Raw genomic sequence first — 21,151 nt, 5'->3', positions numbered from 1 at the left:
AAAAACCATCTTATTATTATTATTATTTTTTAAAGAGCTCATCTAAAGTTATATACCTGAAAGTATTTATAGTATCTGTTATCCTTTAGACTTTCATGTCATCTTAGTGATAAGAAATTGGCAATGAAGATCTGCTGGCTGAGATATAAACTTAAGAGTTTTTCCTAGTTGTATATTATCGGGGATGTCTGCTCTATTTTATAAGGAGCTAAACAAGGAGGCAAAGAGAATTTCTTCCTTCGGGAGAATAGCCCACAGGCTAATATCAGCCCCATGTGTAGCTAAAAATGTGCCCAGCATGGCAGAACCCTATTCACTCACTGGTTGATTAGTTTCTCCATTAGGCAGAATACTGAGTCAGAGTAACCTCAAAATGGTTTCAACTGAAACACTACATATCTTGCTAAAACAAAAGGATTATATGCCCTGATAGCATTAGTTGTACTGTTTGGCTGTCAGATCTGCAGAAATACTCTTAAAAATCTGCAGTTTTGTTTTGCTTTTGGAAATGAGCAATTCTTCTGCTGCTTGTCCTATAAAATTGCCATGGCAAAACTACATGAGAGTAGGAAAATAACTTCAATTTTATATGCATGTAATATTCAGAGGGTCTAGTTTCATCAAATAGCTTCATGTAAAATCCATTTTTTCCCCCAATATCCATGACAAAGGCAGTAAAATAGTGAAGTCTGTTCTTCATCATATTTTACAGTACACTCATCACCATGCTATTGACTATGCACTCAGCTAAATAATGAGTGTATTGGAAAATTAATTCAGGCAGAGCACCGGTTCAACAGTGCCTTGCTTCTTACATATGCATTTGGTCTGATTACTGAATTTTCAGAAGCAAATGGATTACTGTCTTCTTGTGGACAGCAGGAGTTTGTAGAACATGAATATTGCTATATATTTGCAATCTGTGTGGCATTGCAATTCTGCTTTAAAATGATGGAATGACATTGGACAACTTAAGCTGTTATGTAGAAAGTCAAATTGATAAAGAAGACTGCTCTGCCCTGTAGCTGCCGTGTTATTTCAGTTATTCACTGTGAGAGACGATTTGATTTTGAAACTTCACACGTCTTTTGCACTTGATTATTGTATTGTTGCAGTACAAAGACATCCCAGGCTAAGATCTGGCCTGGCCTCCTTGTGTATAGCAAACATAATAATAGGCATTTTCCTCTATAGGGATCAAGGTGTAAGCAAGTATTATCCCCGGTTTACTGAGAGCTGGAGGTACAGGGATCTGTCTGATAACTGTTCATAGTTTCAATGGAAGTCTAATATATAACTAGAAAGGGCATCTGGGTTTTCTGTCATTGCTTGTTCTGTATTGACATAACATTATTTTTTTGGTGCATCATTTTGCAGTGATGCTGTTCCAGTTTCTGCAGTCCCCTTGTTCTGTCAGTGTCTCTGGAAATCTCCAGCCTTGCTCTTTCTGTCTTGTAGCACTGAACTAGCCTAGCAGTTTAAAGTCTGTGATAGCAGACTGGGAAGCAGGAGAAAGACTCTCTTTCTGAAGGTAAGATGCATATCTTGGGCCATGAGGTAACATATGTGGATGAGTCTTCATTGGTTACTGGTTCTGTTGAGTCTTTTATGAACAAGACTGAAGAATCAGCCTTCTGTTTCTTTTCTTTTTTTTTTTTTTTTTTTCTTTTCTTTTCTTTTTTGTTTTGTTTTGTTTTGTTTTGTTTTTGTTTTCACTGAACTGAGCAGAATCCATCCATCCTTCTTTGGGATTCAGCTTTCAAATAAGCACTTACTTTTCTTAATGGTGGCAACAAAAAGTAAAATGTTTCTCACAAATCCTAAAACAGCACTTAAATATTTCTGCTGAAAGTAATAGTTTGCGTTTCAATTCCAACACTTTCATGTACAGTCTGTTGTATGAATACTGAGTGTTCTCCAGCATTTCTGATTCTGCTCGTTTGCCTGGATGATATGACCCCAAAAAATTGCAATCAGCAACATTTCATCTTTAAGGAAAATAAATTTATTGCAGGAGTGTACGGAGAATGATATCCTGGGGAAAGGATTATACATTCATTAATAAAATGCTCACTGATAATTTTTTTACACTTTTCACTTCACTTGAACTGATGCAGACTTTGATTAAAAGTAGTGCAGTACCAAAAGGAGTTCAGAAGAAAACCTCCAGAAAACTAGTTTGTTTGTATTTAGTTACATGTACTTTAACTGCTAATAGCGTTGATTTACTTTATTTTACTTTATTTTACTTTATTTTATTTTTCACATATTTTACTTTATTTTATTTTACATATTTTATTTTGATTTGCCAATTAAACACCTTTAGAGGTTCCAGACTTCAATTTGCTGCAGACAGGCAAGTGGCCTAGAATCATCAATGTTCATCACATTGAAAAATGTGCTGTAATTCCTAAAGCAGTTGGGTGGAAATAATTGTAAAATAGTAAAAGTATTTGCTAGCAGGTGGTGGACACATTTAAACCTATTGAGAATGTATTTTTAAGGGTAGTGGAGTGACATTTTCTTTTACTATTCATCCACTCCCCAGCATGGACTGCACATAAAAATAGTGCTTGTGCACATTTTCAAGGAAACCATGTCTCACACTGTAGCTTTGTTGTGGCACTTCTTTGATATTGTCTTTTATTGTGCCCTTCAGCATTGTCACTCATTCTTACCATGCTAATTACCTCTATGAGATCCCTCTAGCTTTTCTTAAGAACATGAGTAATTTTCAATGCATTAAAATGACTTCCATCTTGTGTGCATATATTAAAAATGAATACACTTGACCCAGGAATTAATCAACAAAGAAATGTGGAACAATGAAGTTTAATAGCTTTTATTTTCAAGGCCAAATAGTGTGTTTTGCTTACAGTGAAGTATTTTGTAAAGCCATAGTATTGCCATAGATGTCATTGAAGGGTGTTTTCTCTTGATGGAAATGTAACAGTTTAGACCTAGGTCTTTTTTTTTTTTTTTTTTTTTTTTTTTTTTTTTTTTTGTGCTTTGCTTTACACAGGAATTCAGGTTAGCACTATGACTGTATATTACAGGAGCTCAGAGCAGACCATCACAGATACAGTTTAGGGGTTCAGACAGGGTATGTTTGTGTGACACAGGTATTTCAAATATAAAGGATGATATTATGAACCAACTGAAATTGGTGAGTCTACACGTGAAGTCAGTACTTCTTGGTGAGATTGCAAATGATACATGGAGATAGATCCCCTCTCTCTGGGATGTAAACATTGGATAGACACCTCAGGTTCTCCTTAACACCGAGTCTTTCAAGGTACCTCTGTAATGTGATACAGGACCTCTGCTTCTGTGCTCCCCTGTGAGAGACTGAGACTCCTCCAGAAACATTTTTATTTGATGATGTGAGTGACTGAGAAAAGCCTCTCGCTGCCCTCTTTCTGCAGGGTTTCCCTAAGGTGGCTCTCCTCACTAGGCCTGTGGCTCCGGGCTCTTTCCTGGGCCTGCCCCTGCCTCTGCCCCCACGCCTTGGAGTCACCTGCCATTTCCTTGCCACCTTGGCAGGAACCGATCTGCACACTCTCTCCTTTCCTTTGAGGAAATCCCACCCTTGGGAGAAATGCAAGGATATAAGAATTACTACCTGGTACGAACAAATCCTTCCCAATGTTGTGGATGAAAAAGTCTGTACTAAAACGCTGTCCTACCTATGGTGCATTGATATATTGACTCTAAATTGTGGGAATGCATCTAAAGTATCTGTGTGAAAAAATCAATGTAAATCAGGTGTTGCTGCTGCATCTTTCTAAAGTGATAAGGCGACAAGGGTACTTTTCTTGTTGCACACTGGACTTAAAAGTTTAAATAACACTCCTTTAATCAGTTTGCTGTGTAATATGGCAGTGAGAAAGCTGACAAAAAGCTTATACAGTGGTCTTGTTTCCAGGCTCTGACATAAATGGTGCCTGTTAGGATATCTTACAGCATGGAGATTCTCTGCTTGATAGGGAAGTACAGGAAGCGAGAATTAGATCATTTCTTGAAGCTGCCATAAATTGCACTGGGGACAGAGGAGGCTGTTTATAGGGAACATGCTGCTATTTGATGTAATTTTACCTTGCACAGAACCCCATTCATCCCCTACCTACCTCCACTAACTGATTGAAGTGAGAGGGAATTTTGTAAATTATAGTTTACAAAAGGCAAGTGCGATTTGGGCCAACTCTGGACCAATTTTTGCCCTTTTTAATGTGTCCTATTTTAAGCATTCAGCTGCTTCAAACATACTTGTCATGGGAGACTGCAAGCACAGTAACTGAAAATCATCCTATTTGTTTCCATTTTCAAGTCTCAGCAGCAACATTTCCCTTGATTCTCTCATGCCCACAAGATGCCGCATTCTGGAAGGATAATTTTGTGGCATCTAGCAGCAGACAGATATGCTATTGCTTCCAATATCTCATCTAAAATCACTGACTGACAGGTCTGACAGAAACAAATAGCAGGTGGGTTGATAGATATTGCATTTGGATTTGCTTTAAAGTAGTACTTTATCTCCCATTCTCCTCCTCTTTTTTTTTTTTTTTTTTTTTCTTTTTTTTTCTTCCTCAGCACCTTTACGATCACAACTTCCACTTTGCTTAGTATGTAGTTATGGGTCACTATACTAATATTATCACAGCTGGGGATATATTTTCATGTTATTTCCGTTGAAATAACTTGTGCTCTTGCTTTTCTTTTATGCCTCTGAATCACATTCCTTTAATTCCCTCACAAAGAAATGTTTTTCAGTTTTCTTTCCTTTATAGATTTGCAGGATAGACCAGCAGCATGCCAAAGGATCTAGATCTCTTGCTATTTTAATTCTCTTCTCAATAGGTGCACTTTTGTGGATGCCAATAGATCCCATCTGTGCCCTGGCTGAAATATTACAGATGACGCAAATGAAGACTATGTGTTAGCAAAAATACCTGTAGAAATTTGGGAAGATGCGCTTTTATTGTCCAGTGTGTTCCCATTCCACCCCAAGAAAAGGGGCAGCTAGGCAGTCCACAAAGATCCTTGGCTTTAGAATTTGCCCCCTATGTGCTTTTTAGATTTGGGAAGAATTTGCTAATTATGTAAGAAATTGTTAATATTTGTCCACTCCACTTTTACGCTTCTGACCACAGGAAAGCTTGCTAGGGATCTTGTAGCCTTATATCTAAAAGGAACATTTTCTTCTATTCATTTCCTGATGTCTTTGCTTAATGAATTGATTTTTGCAATTGTATTAGAAATACTTCATGTTGAAATGAAACTCTAGAGGTGAATATGAGGCAGAAATCAGTTATTCTGAACAAGGTCAAGGAAATAGAACTTTTCTATGTACAATTGCCAAATCCATCTGAAATTGTAAAAGGACACTTAGCATAAAAGAATTAATAAGACCTAGTAGTAATATTAAGTAAATACATAGCACTTTTTAGCAACAGCTGGTAAAAGACTTTACCTGGGATTAAGGATTAGTTTCTCTGCTTTGCAGAAGGAGGAACTGAGGCAGAATGTTTAACTGGTTTCTTCAAGACAACAGAATAAATCAATGACAAAAATTTAATGTAAGTGTCATCTGACACAGAGGCTTGGCTCTATGTTATTGGGATTTCTGACAGTGGAAATCTGCTGTGGAATGAAAATGAAATCCTGTAATTTTACGATGCTTGGAAGTAATCATAGGATTAGTACCTCAGTGAGAGAAAGAAAGGAACTGGAATACACATCTTTGAGATGGTACAAGAGGCTTCTTTTTACTTGGAACCTATTATGTATTTGTGGAGATGTTGCAGTTTTGGGATGTGTGCCCATTTGGGAGTTTGCATGTAGGTTATGTCATGTCTTGTTCCTCCTTGTCACTCCTTCAACAGAAGCCAGGAGATGCATGAGGGTTCTGCTAGTGAGTTGTTTTAGTTCGAATTGCTACCAATGAGGAAGCTACTCTAATATATTTTTCCTTGCTATTACTCTAATAGCATCACTTCTTCTCCAAATATATGAAAATATTATTTCAGAGACTTTTTTTTTTTTTTTTTCCCTAGAAGCTTAACAGTGCCAAACATACCATTCATCATCATCATCATCATCAGTATAAATCCATGGATCTCAGCTTAGTGAGAGAAATGGGCTTGAATTGTGATGCAAAGTAGTGTGGCTTGTGGCCTCTTGGACGCAGTATATAAATGCCTTGGCACAGTCTGTTCCCTGTGGCAGAGGGGAGGCTGCAGAGAAATAGGATTCTCTAGGGGAGCCTTGATAGTTTGGTTCTGCTTTCTTTCTCCTTTGCTTCTGTTCTGGTTGGAAGGCCTGGCATGTCTTTGCTTTTTCACTTTTATGAATCATTCAGTACTCAAAATATTAGAAGTTCAGTTCAAAAATCTAGAGGTGAGAGTTTAGGGAGATGCAGCAGTGGGTTTATGCTGTCCCATCAAAATTGAATGGTGGGTAGGTAAAGAGGAAGAATAACCCACTTAAACACTTTCCTTGAGAATGGAAAACCTGCTGAAGTGGGGAAGTCTGGATGCCCCATAGCAGCTGCCTTGTCAGCCTTTGTGCCTTGAGGAGGGAATTAGGATAGAGGATGGACAGGCCAAAGTGTGGTATGATAAGGGCTGACTGTAACTGGGAAGAAAGGAGGACTGGAGGTTCGTTGATGGGGTAAGGAAGAAAGAAGCACAAAGTCTAGATAAGGATCAAAGTTAATATAGTCATCCAAACCTCTGAATCTGCTGAGAGTTCACCAACAGTTCATGTGTCAGCATCTGCCTAAATCTCTTTCTAGGAGCTTTTACTGCTTTATAGAAGTTATGTTAACAAACATGACAACGCTTTACCCTATGAGTATTTGTAAGGAGGAAAAATTTACTCAGGGAAGAAGCTGTGGGAACCTGTGGCAATTTCTGTTACAGAGTCAAAGGAAAAAGGGTGTTTCACTTCCTTGGTTGCTATGAGACTCCCAGAAGGAATTGCTCCATCATTAGTAACCCACTTGCAAAAAATCTGACATAGAAGATAATGGACATTTGTTTATTCATTTTATAGAATTATATTTTGCTTTATGTCATTTACAAAACTGTCTATTAAAGTATAAATGGATTTGTGAATGAAGCTTCTGTAATTTGAATACAGTCGTTACTCTCAAAACCAGTTGTCACCTGTATTGGTTGACTCGACAGATAGGTGAAGGGTAAGATGGACATAACAATTTAGACCTACTAAATACTTTGTCCCTTATAAGTGATTCCTACAGCTGGGGTTGAAAAGCACATTGAATGTTACCTCTGCTCTACCTTCTGATATGACAGGGGTCAAATATCTGACTATTTGTGTCTTGCCCAAGCAAAGTACTTTAGTTCACATTTAATGCTGAGGACAGAGCAATACAGAATTGGCTTGATTCACACCAGGATGTGTAGTACCTTACTGGCCAGAGGGTTTCTGTTTTCTGTGTGATATTTCAGGCTTTCCCATGGGGAATGACATTAAAACAGCTCTGTAGAAAGAATTTATTTATATATATACATATATATATATATATTCTAATATTATTTAGGCTACAAAGAGATTCTGGCAATCTTGTTTGAAGGATTATTTCCATGAACTTTGTTCTCAAGATGTGAGGGAGATCAATAATAATGAGAAAAGCAAGCAAGCAAGAAAGAAAGGAAGGAAGGAAGAAATACTCTGCATTGTCATTAGACTGTGCTTGTGTATATGAATACATTCAAATGTGATTTAGATTAGGATATCCTCAGCTAAAAATTGCTAGATCTTTTAAAAAACATTTGTGCTCAGAGTCTATTTTAGTGTCCTCTTTCAGCACCAAAAATAAAAGCTGATGCTGACAAGTTCAGAGGATAACAAGGATTCAAGACCATAAACCATTGGATTCAAAGCTGAAATAAAACTTCAAACCAGAAACTGCAACATAAAATAGTTAATTATTTTTAAAATACTTCAGACTCACATAAAACTCTATAGAAGTTCTCTGAAACAATATAGGAGTTTTTCTTCCTTTGCTAACAAAGACAAACGTTTATATTTAGTTGCTTTGGCATTTTTGCAGGGCAGTTTGGGGCTATCTTATTAAATAAGATTGCAGTCAATTATCTGCTTTATTGAGTATTTGTTTTCATTTGAGTGATCTTTGTACAGCTTGCTGGATAATTTTTATGTGGTGAGGAAACTCATTAGAGCTCTTACTATACCTGCTTGCTACAGTCTTACTCTTCTGAAACAGAAATATCCAACTAACGTGATCTGAATTTGATTGGAACTGTAAACCAGTGCAGCTACCTTTGCTTCATTAAAATGTAGAAAAGCATGTGCTTGTTTTCATTATAATTTATAATTACTTTTTTTTTTTTTTTTTTTTTTTTTCCTGCTTGATGCAAATTGGAACTGGCCTTTATTCTGACATAGAAGATACAACATCAAATCAACAACTTTATTTTGTCACATGAAGCAGATGGTGAAGATCACAGAGATTTCCAAGAAAAGACAATGTAATTTCACTGCTAAATTACCCTTGCTGAAGGGCCTTACCTCCAGGAGCTGATAGGGAATACAACTTCATGGTGTATTTCTTTCTTCGATGAGACTAGGCTTAGCTCACCAGAGACTAGGAATCTTGTTTCATTTTGCTGTTTAAAGTGCAAAAACCAGGCCAGGGTGGAGTTAGTGGGAATTTCATGGCTGATTTTAGTGGGCCTTCATTCACTCAATGATCTGTGCGATTTATTGCTGTGCATGAAATATGAGAAGAAATAATCAGGTGCAAAATTCCTGAGCTATTGAAGCCAGTGACAAAGCTTCCCCCGACACACTAAGGATCATTCATCCCTCTTCTGTGTTACAGGCAACAGTCATTCTGGGTATTCAAAGGCATACCTAAGTTTAGTACAGTAGCTGTTTTTGCTTGGGGACAAGCAAGAAAGCAGAATGCATGTACCCAAACTTCAATGACAACAGAGTTTAAGCCTGTCTTGCTGTATGCTTAGAGCCCTGACCTCAGTGAGAAAGGAGTTTGTACCTCAGCACGTCTTTTGGAACTTTCAGGACACACTCTTATGGTATCTGGATATAGGCAGGTTTTCATACTGTTCCCCAAGTCACCTGAAAAAGTTAAAAAAAAAAAAGAGAAATGTTTAGACATAAACATCCTGGGACAGTGAGAACTACACAATGTACAGTGATTGATAACAGAAGTACATTCTAGAGGCTCACAGAAAGCCGACTTGATCCTAGGAAAACAAACAAAGAAAGAAACAAACAAAAACACCTGAATTACTTTTTAAGGAGAGGACCCCAATATTACAAGTTCTTCACTGCTGCATGTTCTGAGACTGTCTGGAGGACACGCAGACAAAAAACATGAAGCAGAAAGTAAAAATGCACTTTTTTTTTTTTTTTTTTCTCCACAAATGTGCGCTGCAAAAGAATGAATTGAGAGCCAGGTGGGCACCTGGCCACAAGGTGTTTTCTCATAGGTACCCACCCATCTGGTAGGTTTGTCAATAACTGGCAGAAAGCTGTCAAAAACTGACAAGAAACTTGGAGATGCCACATCATGCAGTGAGGGCCGCCTGTATGCTCTGACTAAAGTACTGTTTACAGCTGAATATCTGCAAATAACTATCCTGAGGAAAGGACAGGTTGATTTAAAAACCTGTTGGACCCTTCCTACAGCTTTCCAGTTGTGGTTTGTGATGCATAGTGGCTAATTGAAGTAGCATGCCTTCTTCCATAAACCAGGAGCAATATTTGCTCATGCAAATATAAAAATATGAAAGCACAGAACTTCTCGGGGGCGGTTTGTGTGTTGGTGGCTTGGTTTTTGACGCTGTTCCAGCTGCACGTTTTAATCAGAAACCCGCTGGGGCTCCTGCTGGTTCTCCTGCCTGACCTCCTCAGCAGGCCTTCTGTCACCACTGCAGAGCAGAGGAGTCCAAGTTTGCAGGTCAATGATGCTCGCTGGTTTATCCACCACTTTGATATTGATAGGTTGTAATAAGCTGCCACAAAGTTTTAGATTGTTTTAATTGGGGCTTTCTGCTTTATACATCGTTTTTTTGAAACAGAGGGAAAGTTGCATTTTTTGTTATACCTAATTATAATCAACAGTGGCGTTTAGAAGTCTGTTGTGGAGCATTCTGCATTTGCATAAGTGCAACACCTTTATGTAAATTTGTTTTCCTCATGTGGCCAGGGCTTTCCAAACTTAGTTTGGATTTCTCCAACTTGTTAATTTTGATGCCTAAATTGGGAGTATCATACCTATCTCATTAAGTTCCCTGGTTCCTAGAGATGTTCAAATAGCATGTGAATTTCTTTCTGTATCTGAATCCCTTTCCAATTAGCAGAAGAGGAGCCTGGAATGAGATTAAGTGACAGAAGTTAGGAGACATGGATCTGTATCTGTGTACCTAAAATCAATTTCTTGTGTTTGGTTTTAATACCTGATTTGTTAGCTTGATTTTCCACTCTGCTGAGCACTCAGTGGTTTATTAGGGTCTTATTTTTCTATTCTGACTAAATCGGACAGATATTTTCATTTAGTTGCTTTGATATTTCTGCAGCAAAGTCATGAAGAATGGATGGCAGAAATACCACTGTTGAAAATCAGGCCACCGACCTCTGTTTAAATTGTTTTAGAACCTTAGCTTTAGCCACGTAGCCTGGAAAATCTCTGATAAAGTTGCAGTTAGTGTGTGTAAAGAGGATCAGATTACCTACAGGTGTGTGAGTATACGATCACATCAAATTGAGCCATAGTTTCTTTAACTATTTCTTTCAGTGCTAGGATTTCATTAAATGATGTGTGAAGCTGTTCTTAAAAATTATTTCCACCTTTTGCTTGACTTTACATGATGGAAATGAAAAGATAGCTTGCAGACGTGTCTAATACCCAAGTATTTTCTTTAGCCTTTGCTCACCTGTGAGGGTGACAGGGTTGCCTGTTTCCTTACAAGTGCCCAGGCCACTTACTGTATTCATTAATTTGGAAACAGGACATGGTCAACTGCATGACTGCTGTTGGGACTGTGATCAAACATGCTTGTGAGCATAAGTGTCCTTAAATAATACGTAAAGTTTTATGGGATATGGGACTGGTTTAAAACTTCTAAAGTAAAGGGAGTTTTTCTATTGACTGCACGGCACACAATTCCAGTGACGGGAGGATAGCGAATCTAATGTGATGAAAGGGTATGAGCAAGTCTGTCATAAGACAGTTCAAAGTACAAGTACAGTCATTATCCCACTCCCTTTCATTGCGAGCGGTTTGTAGTGAGCAACCTTTTGATGGAATGGGATATCTAAATTGTAAAAGAAAGGCAGCAGTTCTCTGCAAGTTGCTTCCAGATATGTTTGCATGACTTCAAGAGTGCTATATGAAGACAAAATTGAGTCTTTGCAGAAACTCAAGGGAAGTTTAGTGTTAAATTCAGTGGATTCAGAAGTTTCTAATCCATTCTTTGACTTTTATAATGGCTACTTAGTGTATCACTGATTTTGATGAAACTAATGATAGACCAGAATTCTAACAACTATGTAAGCTATTTGCATTAATATGCTCTTTTCTTTCTTTCTTATGAGTGAAAGTGATTAAGTCAATCATTTTTAAATTACTGTAGCTATGGAGTCACCACAGTTAGCTCCCAGGTTGCATGCTATAGACTTAAAACGGCTTGTTAGAAAAAAATGAAAAAAAACAACCACTCCAATTTCTTAAAAGTCTAATGCATTACACTGTAACAAAGTCCAACTAGATGTACTTTTGTGGGATAATTTCAACAATAGGTACCATCTGCTTAATGTGTTCATAAAACCAAATATTAATTTCCTGGTAAATCAGTTGTAAACCAGAAAGTATTATTATTATTGCAATATTTTTTTTGCATAAGATAAACGTCTCACTGATTCAGAAGGTTAAAGTTTAGAATAAGAGCTGGCATTTACTTTTCTCTGCAATTTGGCTAAAATTAAATTGCCTGAACATGAATCCAAGTCATATTTTATCTTTCATTAAAACAGAAAAGACCTGGAAACAATCTGTAGACCACCAGGATGTCTGAAAGTTATTTTACAGTTATAAAAATAAACTAGCCTTGAATTTATTCACCATCTGTCAGTCTTCTCTTCCTACAAAGGAGCTGAATTTTCAGACAGGTTACTTGCAGTGGTAAAGAACAGCTGCAAGAAGCTAGAATACCAAGATTGCTTTAATTATATTAAGAGACAGAGCAGCTTTTGGAAATTTGCAGTAGTTTAGTTGCAGTATCCAGGGAGGGATTTAATGTTTTCAGAATTGTGAAGAATGCACACATTTCCTACTGTGTCTGAACCTCATTCAGAGGGGATGTAAATTAGCAGAGTGACTTTCACTTGCTTAATTGTCCTCTGCATCAGAATCTGTGTACAGGGCTGGAACGAGTACCAGTGAAGCAAGAGACAGTATTAATCTTATTAAGGAAACTTTCAGAGGCAGACAAATATTGCTTTGCCTTCATAACCTCTGGGGTCCTACTGACTGTTGCTATCTTAGCAGCAGTATGGTATTCAGTTTGAGAAAGTCAATCAGAAGGTGATTTTTAGTGCATGAACGAAGTGATGGTGATTGTTTGCAGGTGGGTGTGCCATGCCACACGTGTATACAAAGAGGCTGAGGTTTACAAGCAAGTTCTCTCTCATTCCCTTCAGGACACATCTGTAACAAGATTAAGGTCACCTCTACTGCAAAGAGGGATGTAATCAACCAGTTTGTATACTGAGGTTCTTTTTCTCTTATAATTATTGTAAAGATATGTCAACATTAATACACTCGATAAACATAATGGTAACTGCATTTGAAAGAGCCCAAATCTTATTTTGACTGACTGGGATTGTTATCGACACAGAGAGCTGGTTCAAAAGGGGCTTCTCAATAAGCAAAGAGAAAGCTGGAGACTCAACAAAAAAGGCCTCTACCTCCAAATGGATTTGTACCTGTATCCCATAATGGATTTGACTTCAGCATAATAACAAATTAATGAGCCAAAAGACTGAGACCAAAACTGTCTGACCTTGAACTCTAAGAATGGCTGGTTGGATCTCCTTGGAAACCATTAGAAGTGTAAATGGAAAGCCCATCCCTGTACTGCACACTTACGTAGCAAACTGAAGAGAATTGCTTTCCAGAATGAATGAGAATGAATGAAGTGCAAGAATAGTTAAGGAATTATTTGAACAGCTCAAAGATAAATGATTATTATTATTTTTTTGTAAGTCTTTCATCTTAGTTCTTTTATTTGAGCAAAAGCAGCTTATGATATGTGCAGGAAACTACTGACAGACTTCACTAGTCACCATACAGGAACATGGAAGGAAAAAAGGAGATGTGAAGTATGAAGCCATGATGTCTGACTTACAAAAATACCAGATTGTGCACCAGATTTATGAAACAATGCAAATAACTTCCTTGCAATGAAATTGGAAGGATATGCCATATTTTTTGTAATCTTTTTAAGTATGCTGTTTTCCAAAGCTGTGCCACAAGTCTATCAGTTCTACAGCTTGAAGGGCTGTGTAGTTGAAAACATGTATGAGGACAGGCTGGATGGCTGGTAAATAATGTTTTCATAGAGTTCATTTTTGCTGCTGTTACTTGTGCTTCTACTATACAAGTTGTACTGCTTGCAGCAGAAAAATCCTCTGAGTATGCAGGCACAAAGGCTGAAGAACTGTTTGCCTGGTATTTTATAAAAATCTAAGGAGACAAGTCATTATTTGTACATTAGAAATACATCTCTGTTCTTGAGTCCCCTTGGTATCACTACTTGGCATGGAAATTCTGACCCTATTAACACTGACTGAGTCTGAGGTTTATTTTTGGAAGCTTTTAAAAAACATCTGGGGAATATCTTTCACTTTTAGTCATATACTGTGTCTTCTTTTTCAAGTCTTAAAGGTAAAATAAATCCCAGGGCTCTGCTTGGCCTTATGTGACTTCTGTATTAAAGTATATGTGTTCCCAATCTTATCTAGTTTTTGTGGGAGATAAAAATGGCCAAGTGATTTTGATAGATTCCAAAACCTTGGTTCATATCCCACTTCCTCTTAAACTTACTGATTTCAATTCACAATTTTGCAGGCTTCTCTGGAAAATTAAAAATATATCCTCGGCCTTCATGCTGTGTACAGTATTTCATTGCTAATATGATGATTACTAGCTTACTGCTGAGTCTTCAAGTGTTTTTATTGTGTATGGCTTTGGAGCAAGACTATCTGAGTTTTGGAATATTGTACCACAGTTGTCCACATTAAAATACAGGCAGTCTATGCTAATACATCAGATCTTTTCTCCTTCACCTTAGAATTTCCATCAGGAAAGATAGAAATCGCTATTTTACAAACAGACCCTTTCTTTCTGGAGTGTTATAGCCACAATTCAAGTTCATCCTTTCAGCTGCCCTCAAACTCCATCCATACTTGCATCTCCTCTATTATATATTTTTTAAATGTTTATAGAAAATAAACAAATTAGATCAATTCGCATTCTGTGGTAGTACTGGGTGTTGGTTTGCTGTATCTTCTCAGTTCCCATTCTAGTTCCCTTCTTTCTTGAGTGTTGATTGTAAAATGGTAGGTAAAAATGAGTAAAGAGCTCCAGTTTGTTCAGTAGTGTGGGACCATTCCCTGGTCACTGTCATGACCACTACCCAACTAGAAAGGCTAAGAAGGCCAGGCAAGCACTGCTAGACTATTGCCCACACAAGTCTTGTTGAAGTATTAAAAAAAAACATTTTTTTTGCCCTTAACCAAAGTGCAGAAATCTTACTGCAAGAAAGATTCGTCTCACAGTATTATGATCTGGCTTATGCTAATCCTAGCAATTTGAATAACCCTTGGATTTATCATCTAATTGTGCGGGGCTTACCTATTATTAATTCATAAATTTTCTTGGATATACTTTTAGCAAAACCATTAAATGGGAATTTTTCTAGCTAAAAAGAAATAAATAGAGCACCATAATCTCAAAGGAGCAGAGCTTCTTGAGCCAGCTTGCTGGGAAGCAGCTGAGCAGTAGCCAAAATTAATTTGTTCTTTAGATCTTGCTACTCTGAAATTCCATATCACTTAAGATTACTCTGCTTTGGTGATATTTGTTATCTTTTAACACACCTACAACAACTGCAAGTGGGATTTTCTGAGATGATAAAAGAAGGTAAATGCTGAAACTCCACTAATTTGGAAAACGTGTTATAGAAATACATGTGATTTTTTTTCAGGAAAAAAAAAAAAAAGCTCTTATTTAAGAAAACTGTCCAGATATACTGAAGCCTCTTGCGTTGTTGCTCATTTTTTTCCATTAAAATAATAGGGAAAATCAAAATGTTTCAGTTCAACTTTGTCAAAATGAGACATACCCACTTTAGTTTCAGAACTCATCTTCATCAGAAATTGTTTAAATTTGCTTTTTAAAGCAGAATAGAACCTGAGATTAAAATCCAACATCTCTTTTCATTTTTAACAATTGTTTCTTCAAAGTGTCTTGTGGAATCTGACAGAAACCTGCCCACAGCAGTTATTAACACAGCTCACAAAACCTATGCCCGTCTTTTAGGCTCATTGCAGATGTTCCTGGCCAATAGTAACTGCTTTTGCTGGGAACAAAGTAACCGTGTAGGGAATATTGTTGATTTTTTTTTTTCTTAGCATCATTTTACAGGAGGAAATGAAGAGAAAATGGTGCATATACAAAGGTTTCCACAGTATTGCTGGCAAGATCAAAAGACCAGAGTTAATGGCCATGTGGATGACAGTGAAAAACAATTTATTAATGTTATCTGCATTACTATGTACATGTATAATAGAACTTTTGGGAATTAAGTAGAATTTATGGGACTGAAAATAAGTGAACCAAGAGCAGGCAATAATTTATATTTGGACCAATACCTTAGGACCTGATTATCAACTGTTAAATAGTTAAATCCAGATTTTGAACTTTGGTCCCTCTCAAATATGTTACTTGATTTTCTGGAATGCAGAAGTCTTATAGTTAAAAATTGGCTCATGTGTCTTTTGGTTTTTCATCCAATTAAGAATATCTGTAGTCTGCATCTGAAATCATTACTTGTTAGTTTTAATATTCACACAGTTAAATAAGACAAGAAATCATAGTATAAAGATAGATTTGCAATGTCGATATCTCAAATTTCAAGGACACAACTCTGTGACATTTGACTGTTTGCACTTGGTATTTGCACGTTTTAACATTTTTATTTTGTGAAGACTATTGTGAAACATAAATATCCCACTGTTAAGCAAACATTAAAAAATTGAATTCATTTTCAACTCATATGGTTTATTTATGACTTTAGAGAACCATGCCATTCTCTACCCTAATGCTCAAACAATGTTTATTAGCAGTAGACATATAAGTGATGTTTTTTTGTGTTTAGTTTTGATTTATTTTTCTTTTTGTTCATTAGGAAGAGTTCTTTCTGAATTAATAATGTTGCCAAGTCCAAGCCATCCAGAGACTTGCCTTGTAAAGGATTGGCCTTGTGGACAGCTGATGCACATATGGTATAAACACTTGAGTGCTCCTTCTGTTTTCCAGTTTGGAGACCCAGCTCTGAGCACGGTGTCAAGAAAGAACAATTGCCAGATAAAGCTTGTCTAGAAAATCAGTGCTCAGTCAGATGAAAGCAAGACAGATTTCCTTAATGTTCTGAATGGATAGCTTGTTTGATCATGTTGTCCAGCCCAAATTTACTGCACCCTTTATCTGACAGAGCTTATTGCAGATTCTCTATCACCCCTTTCAAGAAAGTATTTCTAATGACTGCACTTTTTTTTTTTTTTTTTTTTTCACTTGGGTCACGCAGGCCTCCAGGTAAATTGTGATTGAATGATATAATTTTCAATTGGATCTGATCCCTGCAACTTTTCTTATTTGACTCTAATAGTCCTAAATCTCACAAGTAGTCATTCTTGATGGAATATTCCATGACCTGGAAGCTGAAAAAGAAAAAAGGGCTAGATCTTGGTCCACAGTCTGAGATTTATTCTGAGCTGAGCCAGATAGGTTACTATGAATTTATTTTGTGGAGAATTCTGATTTCATAGTTCACACTGAACTGTGGGTAAAATTCTTTCCATAAATCACATTATTACTCTCCCAATGCTAAAGCTTTAGATGAGTGTATTGAGAAACCTAGTCAGGATGGGAAAGCATGTGAATCCCGCTGCTCAGAAGACAAATTTGTTCCTTCAATCAGCACAGATTGGCTAGCTAAAATGATTGCACCTCCTTGACCGCATGGGAAAAGTCTAATATTGCTTCATGGTTTTAAGTTTTACAGGAAGGTGGTCTAAATTAAGGGTATCATAAAGTTTCTACTAAGCTTTTGTTAATGAGAAATTGTTAAAAGAGAAGAACTTTTTTTGGTCTATTTATACTTAATTGGATCCTATACAAATAGAAAATAATTGACAGTCACTTTTTCAGAGGAATAAATAGTTAATTTTCTTTTTGTTTCTTCTCACAAATGTTTTTTTCTTTGGTCTTCCTGTTAAGTCACTTGGCTTAAAATCAAGAAATGTGTGTGGAAGAAATTTTTTAAACTGGGCCTTTCATAAAAAATGTCTTAAGGAGGAAATAAGGTTCCAGCTTACAACTTACACTAAACATTATAGTTACAATCCAAAGGAGAGATTTAGTGATGCCACTTGTTGATTGCAGTCTTCATACATGTATGTCTGCTTTCTGTTCTGAGACACTTTCAGATTTGTTACAAGCAGTATTCCCTGTTTGTCTTTCCCTTGACACTGCAGTGCTCCCTGTTAAGCTTCTGTGAGGAACTGATCTTGGCTTCTTGAGGTGATACTTCCCCTTCCCTCCCTTTCTCTCTCCCCTCCCCCCCCCCCCCCCCCCAGTTTTTATTTTTAAATTTAATATTGCTGAGGTGAGGCAGAAATACTTCCATGCTTTTGGAAGTTGTGATTCACCTGTGCAATTTGAAAAAAGGAATCATCCAACTGACTTGGACAGGAAAACAGTGAGGAATTATTGAGACACTGCAGGTAATTTAATTAAAAATAGGATTTTTATGAGCACTGTTAATGTGTGCTACCTCAGCTAACCTGACAATAAAGGTTTTGCATGCTACAATGACATCTGGCACAGAATCACATGTAGGAATTATGCAGAGGCAATAAAAGGCACTTAATTAGCATTGCAAATAGTATTCCAACATTTATGAGATGTCTGCAAATTTGCATACAGATATGTAATTACATAATTTGCAGCTGTTGTGTTTGTTCCTTAAGACCTTGCCACTTTATTAGTAGAATATGTAAATCAGGAATTAATTCCTTTCATCATCTACTTTCTTAGTAGTCCATAAGTATGTGGCAATTCATGAGAACTTGGTACAGCTCGTTTATCTGGACCTTCTCATCTTGTCTCAGAATGGTGTTAAAACAAAACTGTATTCCTTGGCTTACTTTGCTCTAGCAGTCAATGTGCTTAAAGAGGTTTTAAAGCACATCTAAAGAGGTTTGAAGCACATCTCATTTATTATCAGTTTTTTACTCCCCATTCATCTCTGAAACCTTAGTTTGTCGGGTCACACTGCAAATGTCTTTTGGTTTATTCTCTTCTAGATTTAAAGAGTTTTAAGTAAATATTAGTACTTTCTGATAGCGAGTTTTCTTGTGCTATAAGTAAACAGAGAAGGCTGGGATGGAAGGATATCTGACCAAATAAGAGTGCTGTATAGGTAGCTTATTTAATTCAACATGAACCTGGGGAATTTGCCTAAAAAAAAGAAAATTGGACCAAATACTTAGCTAGAGGAAGTATTGCCCAATATATGTGAGCAATAGATTTCTCTGCCTGAATAACCTTCGACAATTTTCACCTCTGTACCAATGGAGAAGGACATGAAAAACATTTATCCAAACCAGCTTTCTTGAAATATGTTTGAATATTTGCTTCTATATAGTGTTAGCTGTATGAATACTTTTGTAGCACCTTTCTTGTATTTGGCTCAGGGATGGCTTGCAGAGATACAGTGAGATAACAAAAGTTGGTTCTGCCTGCAGATTCTGAACACTCTGTTAAGCCAACGGAAGTAAGGAATAGAGAAAAATAAGTTAATTATTTTTATTTTTTTAACATGCTTTTCCTCGTGTGTTTTGACAGTGCTTTTACAATAATCATGGCATTGTCCCTTCCTTGTAGTGGAAGTTTCCCTTTATGCTTGGGCCCTTTCAAGAAAGAAGTTCAAAGCAACAAGGGAGTTCAAGGCAGGAGGAAAGAAAAGCATTTTATAAAACTGTGATTGTGTTCTCCCCCATGGAGAACTTAGAGACAACAAAGTTAATTTGTATTTGGAAATAGACTGGATTGCAGACTGTCAGTTCCTTTAGCACTCTTTCAATGGATAAAAGTGTTTTACAGTAATGTAGCCTGAAGTGTATTTTTGTTTATTGAGTATGTAATGACTTCTCATTACTTTATCTTGTAATCTAAATGACGTGTGCTAAATGACAATCTGTTTATACAATAAGTATAATTAACAATGAATATATCCTTATGAGTTTTGTTGCAGCATTGTCTGGGTATGATAATGGGAATTGAAAATGAAATCTTTCTGACCAGAATGACTGATCTGCCTTATAGACATTTCCAGTGATGTTTTTTATGGAGGGAAGGAGGTTGTAGTAACTGAAAGAATAAAATAATAAGCTTGCATAAATGCACAAAGCAAAGAAAGGAGCAACAGACGTTTCTTTTCATATAAACCGAGTGGGTGAGCACAAGGGTGTCGTTCTCTTTGCTGACTGCTCCAGCAGTGTTGTTGCTGGTAGCAGCTCTGCTGAAAATAGAAAGAATGAACACAAGACCTGGCTTCATCTTGCTGTAGCTAGTCCTGGTTTACTACAGTTCATCTTTTCTTTTTTGAGGGGAGTTTGTTAAAGGATGAGTTGGCATCGACAGTACAGATGGTTCTGAGCTTTCTCTGCAGTACTAACTGCAGAATGGAGATCTGGGGGATCCAAATTCGGAGACTAAATCCTTATGACTCAAGGCTAGCACAGCCTAAATGGTCTAGGCTTGCTACCAGCCAGACGTGGATGGAGAATGTGTCTTAACTCAGTGCCTAATTTGCTTCTGAATACGAGCTGCTAAGGCTGTGTGGTGTCACACTAGGCCTCTGTTTTGTGGTAAAGAGAGATCTGTAATAACACAGAGATACTATCATTCCCCCAGCAGTACAGATATACTACACTTTTTTCAGGACCTTATGACACTTAAGTGAACAAAGAGAATTTCCTTGAAGTGAGGTGTCTTTGTGGTAGCATGGATGTCCTTTCCCTTCCTTCACCTTTGCAGCTGCTGCCTGTGTGCACAAAGCTGGGTCGAGCAGGTGGCACGGCAAGTCTCTGACCTGCTTTCCCTCCTCTCTGTTGTCATATCTGTTGCAGCCCCCAGGTTTACTGTTATAAATTGGAGGTGCCTGTAGGCAGTATCAGTGGTGGCACAGCTCTGAAAAGCTGAGGAGAAGAGCTGAAATGCTGGCATTGTCACCTGTCCTGCTGGCCCTCCTGACCTGGCTTGAGCTCTAGTGCCTTTTGTGCGGATTCTGTGTGCTAAATTTTAAATCACCTATAAAGGTGATTTAAAGAAGGGCAGGGAGCAACACAGTGTCACAGAGAGGGAATTGTACAAGGTAATGGAGTTTGAGAACAGGGCAAACTACCTGGGTAGGGGCTGACTTTGTATCAGCCTGTTGTACAGACCTGAGGACAGAGGCCTCAGTCATGGCTGGGGGCTCCGAGCTGCTGCCTTGATGCAAAGACAAGGCCAGGAACATTCAGTGATGAATCCATGTGGCTGCCCTTTTTCATGTGAGATATGAATCCTGCAGCTCCGGATGGATGACGATTAAGGTTTTATTTTATCTTATAATGGTATTTCTGCTTTTGTTTTCTGGTTCTTATAGCTAGAGCTACTAATAGGCACAGTGACATGGGATGTTCCCTTGAACTAAAAGGTCCATGACATTTTTTCCCCTAATTAAGCTATGTGTTTCTAAGGCATACAGCAGAGTTTTCTCTTTTTAAAAGGTATGGGAGTTCCTAGTGTTTT

General features: G+C 37.4%; 1 long non-coding RNA gene across 1 annotated transcript in view; it reads left to right on the top strand.

Moving 5' to 3' along the window:
• LOC311435765 overlaps positions 1 to 21,151 on the top strand; it is a 238,685-nt gene that overhangs the window by 76,694 nt on the left and 140,840 nt on the right. The window lies entirely within an intron of this gene.

The sequence above is a fragment of the Aythya ferina genome, assembly GCF_964211825.1.
Source record: "Aythya ferina genome assembly, chromosome: 4".
Taxonomy (NCBI): Eukaryota; Metazoa; Chordata; class Aves; order Anseriformes; family Anatidae; genus Aythya; species Aythya ferina.
Note: the sequence above shows the minus strand (reverse complement) of the source record. Positions and strands in the feature narration are given on the sequence as shown.